This window comes from Oncorhynchus kisutch, linkage group LG15, assembly GCF_002021735.2.
Source record: "Oncorhynchus kisutch isolate 150728-3 linkage group LG15, Okis_V2, whole genome shotgun sequence".
Lineage (NCBI taxonomy): Eukaryota > Metazoa > Chordata > Actinopteri > Salmoniformes > Salmonidae > Oncorhynchus > Oncorhynchus kisutch.
The window spans coordinates 67,747,295-67,753,801 of NC_034188.2; positions in this window are offsets into that span (position 1 = coordinate 67,747,295).

Here is a 6,507-nt window from a genome sequence, read left to right on the forward strand (position 1 = left end):
ACCTACTGTACGGGGTAGTAAAAAATACCCCAAAAACAAAATCTGTTTTGGATGAACAAATTCATACCATATACCGAAAATAAAAAACACAAACCAACGCTACTACCCTGAATTTCAAACCAAACCAAAAACTGTACTATTCAGATCCCTACATAGGTTCAGGAACCTGAGAGGGGAACCTCTTTATTCAGTACTCCCTGTAACATTTCGGCTGTAAAGTCCTGGAGATCCAGAAATCTATTTGCCGCCTTCACAATGATGTCCAGCTTCTTTGATTTTTTATTAGTTTGACTATTGCAGTTTATCACTTGCGCTATAAACGCAACAAAGTCCACCTTCTTCACAATTAGTGTGTCGGGATCCTTCTCCTGCATGGCATTCACTGCAAACTGTGGGACATCCACTACCATCTCTTCTCTACTCACTCCTTCAGCTATTTTCACTTCCTCCACATAGAAGACCTGCTGGATGGCCCTGATCCTAGCTGCTGCTACCTCTTTCATCCATGCAAGGCACTCTGGGAACATGATTCCCATCACAATTACAACAACATACTTTATCTTACTCTTCAACTACTACATATTTATTCCTTCGACAAACACTTGCCGCGTGTCCAAACTTTTTATAATTGTAACACTGCAGCGGCTTCTGTACATACGGTCTCACCGCATATCTCACATACCCAAGTTTTACATAAGTTGGTAGAACTACTTCATGAAACGACAGTAAGAACGATAGGCTTCGCTCCTTCTTTCCGTTTATCAGACAATTCAAGCGAAGTGCATCTACCACTCCTGGAATGTCCACACAGCCTCTATGTCCAACGAGACACCAGAGATGACACAGTTAACCGGTGCCCTACTCTGAAAATCATAGCTTTCCACATTATACGTCAACATCTTGTTGAGCCGCAGAGCTTTCTCCTTTTGCACTTTTGAAACACACAAAATCAACATCATTCCGCTCCTGGTCACTCTGAACGATTCCACTTTAACTAATTCGTCCTTCACCATCTTCGAGACTGCAAACTGGTCACCCCAAAAAATATCCTTGCTTGTGAATCACTCTCCAACCATAAACTGCTGTTCATTTCCAACTTTAGCCCTTTTTACTCCACTCATTCTCACCAACTGTACTCGCGACAAGAGAATCGCACAATACTTCCGCTTCCGCCATTGCTCCTCCAGTCATCCCCCGGACTCCCTCATACTTTGCTGTGATAGATGCAGGAGTTTGTGTTCACTGGCTGCGTTGAGTGCGTTCACACAGGCTGCGTTGTGTGCGATCTGATTGTTCAAAATACTAATTTGTGGAAAAATATGAGAATTGGGTTTATGTCTCATATAGAAATAGTTTAGAGCCCTTTCGATAACTAAATTACTGTTAAAGTTATTGGATAACGTCATGTTAGATTTATTTGAACCATTTGATAATAATCTAAAAAATACAGAGTAGACCTAGAGCCACATATGTTATTCTAATATGGCTATGGCTCTGAGTGGGCCTATACGTCATAACACTGGAAGGAAAAAGTCATTTTTGTGTGTTAAGTGCCTTGAGACACTCTGTAATGTACAGAACCTCACAGAGCAAGAGATAATGTTGAAAAAAGAATATTTCTTCATTTTGTCTTGACAGTCCAATAGCCTACTGTATGTATTTATGTTGCTTTCCATGTATGTTCTTAACTTATTATACTATAATTACATCAGATTATTGCAGGTGAATCCATCATGACTTCACTATGTCCTCTATTCTCAATGCACTAGATATGTAGCCCATTATTCATTTCTCTTATCCTGCTTGCCTTTCTTCTCTATTTTCAATGAAGACAGATGACTGATAGACCTTACAGTAAAATGCTTACTTATAAGCCCTTCATCAACAATGCAGTTTTAAGAAAAATACCAACAAATAAATGGAAGTAACAAATAATGAAATGCAAATAGTCTGGGTAGCCATTTGATTAGCTGTTCAGGAGTCTTATGGCTTGGGGGTAGAAGCTGTTAAGAAGCCTTTTGGACCTAGACTTGGTGCTCCGGTACCCCTTGCCGTGCGGTAGCAGAGAGAACAGTCTATGACTGGAGTATTTTACATTTTTAGGGCCTTCCTCTGACACCACCTGGTATAGAGGTCATGGATGGCAGGAAGCTTGGCCCCAGTGATGTACTGGGCCGTGCGCACTACCCTCTGTAGTGCCTTGCGGTCGGAGGCCGAACAGTTGCCATACCAGGCAGTGATGCAACCAGTCTGGATGCTCTCGATGGTGCAGCTATAGAACCTTTTGAGGATCTAAGGATCCATGCCAAATCTTTTCAGTCTCCTGAGGGGGAATAGGCTTTGTCGTGCCCTCTTCACAACTGGCGTGGTGTGTTTGGACCATGATAGTTTGTTGGTGATGTGGACACCAAGGAACTTGAAGCTCTCAACCTGCTCTCAACCTCCACTACAGCCCTGTCGATGAGAATGGGGGCGTGCTCGGTGCTCCTTTTCCTGTAGTCCACAATCATCTCCTTTGTCTTGATCATGCTGAGGGAGATGTTGTCATGTGAATGTTTTAAAGGTCTTACTCACATCAGCTACGGAGAGCGTGATCACACAGTCGTCCGGAACAGCTGACGCTCTCATGCATGGTTCAGTGTTGCTTGCCTCGAAGCGACCATAGATGTAATTTAGCTCGTCTGGTAGGCTCGTGTCTCTGAGCAGCTCGTGGATGTGCTTCCCTTTGTAATCTGTAATAATTTGCAAGCCCTGCCACATCCAACGAGCGTTGGAGCCGGTGTAGTGCAATTCAATCTTAGTCCTGTATTGACACTTTGCCTGTTTGATGGTTCGTCGGAGGGCATAGCGGGATTCCTTATAAGCAACCCTTGCTGTGTCTACTAAATAAATCAATTACTTTGTGTATATTGAACAGGAGAAACTCATGGGACAGGCTCATATAAAGTTATTTTAAACACGCTATAACCTCGGTCCAATGGTAGAATGACGTTGTGGCTATGCTATGAGGATGAACCTCAGGGACATAGGGTCAGCTATGGTACAGTGTAAGAGCATGACATAATCTCACGAGGCAAATTTTTCATTCCAGCATAAAAATGTATGACCTTAAAAGGTGGTTTTAACAATATATGCTTCTTATTAAAAGTCATGACTCAAGTGGAACACATGGCCATGTAGGACATGTGTTAGATGGTAATGGTTTCATGATATGTATAGATGTAGGATCTTAATATACTACAAGTTTCATTTCCTGGAAAATTCTCTGCAACAAAAGTAATCAAATGAAGATCCTATATCTACAGATGTAGGATCCGTATACAGATGTAGGATCTTCATGTGATCACTCTTTTGTTGCTAAGAATCTTTAATTTCCACTTAAATGTTAGACTTGATTTGCCTTTGTCACGCCCTGACCGTAGATTGCTTTGTATGTTTCTATTTTTAGTTTGGTCAGGGTGTGATGTGGGTGGGTATTCTATGTTTGTTCTATGTTTGTATTTCTATGTGTTTGGCCTGGTATGGTTCCCAATCAGAGGCAGCTGTCAATCGTTGTCTCTGATTGAGAACCATACTTAGGCAGCCTGGTTTCGCCCTTGAGTTGTGGGTAGTTGTTTTCTGTTTTGTGTGTATCACCTGACAGAACTGTTTAGTTCTCGTTAGTCCTCGTTGTTATTTTGTTTAGTGTTCAGTTTTGATTAAATTTGCAATTGTCAACACGTACCACGCTGCACCTTGGTCCTCACCTTCTTCCACCTATGACGATCGTTACAGCCTTAAAGAAAAAATTATCAACCCCTACAATTAAAATCCACATAATAATTCACAGTTCCTGTCGCTGCAGGATTATTTTCCTGCTTTAGTAAACTGGCTCAAATTGAGATCCTACATCTGTCCATTTATTGTGTTCATGGCCATCTAATCCGATTTGTTCTCAATGGCAGTTGTGTTCTTGTGTGTGCTTCATATTTCATTACAGCCCAGGGTCATCATATGGACAGATGCTAATGAATAGCAGATTCCCCTTGTCTGTTGTGTGCAGAAGGTTTTGTGACCAGCAGTGGCCTGGCGTCAATCTAGCATAGAGCGTGGCACTTGAGGGAAGCATGCTATCAATACACTGATGCTCTATTGGGGTGCATAAAATATTATGGGGTATTGACAAACAAGCAAACACATGATAAACACACACACACAAGGACAATACACACATACAGATATATTATCTTAATTTGGTCACCCTGTTGCAGGAGAACTTTCCCGCAATGCAGGAAATGTTAAACTTGTAGTGTATTTGTGGGTTAAAAAGGCTTTTGAAATGTGTAATTTCACACACACAAGAACACATTGATCCAAGGCGGAAATACACCAGACATATTTCATGAGTAGCCTACAACATGACACACTGCTCTTCATAAGTGAATCAATGCAAACACCAATGTTATCTTGCTAGTAACTTTAGATATTATGCTCTTTATATTGTATGCCATTACATAAGCATGTTATCTAACAAAAAATTAAAAAGCTAAAATTATGTAACAAATAGCCAAAAGCATGTTACGTTACAAAAACATTCTCTAAAGTTGCCATTTCCATTCTGTTCTAGGGGTGTTTCAGGAGAGATAGGTTAATGGGTGAGGAACCAGAGAGCACATGACCCTACACTCACACTAGGCCCCAGCTCATCTGGAGAGAATGCCTTGAAGTAGCCCAATATTAGACCTGATTAGTTATTTCATTAATCTGGGGTATAATATTGGGCTTTGAAGAAGCCTGTCAGATCAGGTTGAGAATCACAGTATGTTCCCAAATAGTATTCTGTCTGATGATAACACATAACAGTCGATGAAGCTGTTAGGGAGATGTGGTGTAAAAATGTATCAAAAACATAATATTGTAATAACTTCTAAATTGGGACCATTCTGGTCGCAAATGCTCTTAAATATTTTGCTTTGCGACCTGGAGTTTTGATTTCACCCACATAACACAGTAATTGAATGGCAACATGATGACTGTGTCTACACAGAAAGCCCAATTCTGATTGTTTGCCCAATTATTGGCAAAAGAGCTGATCTGATTGGTCAAAAGACCAATTAGTGGGAAAATATAAGAATTAAGCTGGTTGTGTAAACTCAGCATACGTTTGTGTGGTTGGAAGCAAGCAAAGTTGTTCAATTGCATAATTTACTGTCCTGTGCACTCTTTCATTTTATATTATTATATGAGTGGCACCACTGAATATTTTCAATGGAGGAGAGAGAGGACAGAAGAGAGAGGACGCAGGAGTTGAGCAAATCAAATTAAGAAAAGGGCATTGTATCGTTTCACCTCACCCGTGAGAGTTAAGAGGAAATTCTGCAATTTTCAGAAGACAGTAGAAGTTGATAAAAGTGCTTCAGGAAGTTATAAAGTAAAACGTTGGTCATCAGTATATAGACCATCTTTGCTTAATTGCTTTAGTTTTAAAGATTAAATGATTAAGGAGGCTGTTATATATTTCAAATAGGTTCAGGGGCCAATCAAAAAAAATGATGTGATTGGTAAATGCATTTAAAAAATCAGACAAATCACATCATGTTTGTTTTGTATTCCCATTGTGATTGGTTCATTGACAGAGGCAATATATAGTTTTATATTTAAATCTTATCTATTCTGTTTGCTCCTCAATTCATGCACCTTGGTTGGATCTAGGAGAGTGAGGTAGAGGCAATGTTAAATTCACTTCACTTACACCTGAGAACTACGAACACACTGCCAAGTCTCGTCTGATGATGCTTCGCTGTACCAAGAGTATTGTAATGAAACAGCAGGGAGCAGGTCTCGAACCCTCGACCTTCTAGCCTGAGGTCTGGTGCGCTATCGACTGTGCAGCAAAAGCATGCTCGTGCGGCAGGGTCGATTTCTGCGCTTATAAACCCAGGGTCGTTACATACCGTTTTAATCTACTTGCGGGTCGCTAACTATTTGTTTGACAGCAAAACAACCTTGTCCAGTCATGTTACCTTGCTGGCTAATAACCTGGTAACTTGACATGTATGGTTTAAGATGGCACTGGAAAAAATAAAGAGGCTTCTGTATAGCTTCAAAATAAGGATTCATATAGGCCTAGTGTAGGCCATATATAAATCAATTTAAATTCATCTATTTTCTGGTGATCCTAAATACTGGTGTGCTCCTAAATTTTGTTGGGAGCACCAGTGCTAACAATGACAACAATGGAGCTTAATTTAGAGTTTTTGTAATCAAAAGTCATATAATTTAATGTTAAAGACATTCAAAATAAAACTTCCAAGTCTAAGTAGGTCCAAACTACACCATGAACTCTTCTATTAAAATAATTGAATTAACTTTACCCTAAGTGATACCCTGTGCATCACAATGACCTACACACAGCCCTGCATTAGACCATGCAGACCAGACGTGAGTTGACTTTTATGTCCATGTGAATGTAGGCCGCGGCCTGCTCTCCTCAGCACCTGATGACAGCTTAATTCCCAGGCCGGGCCC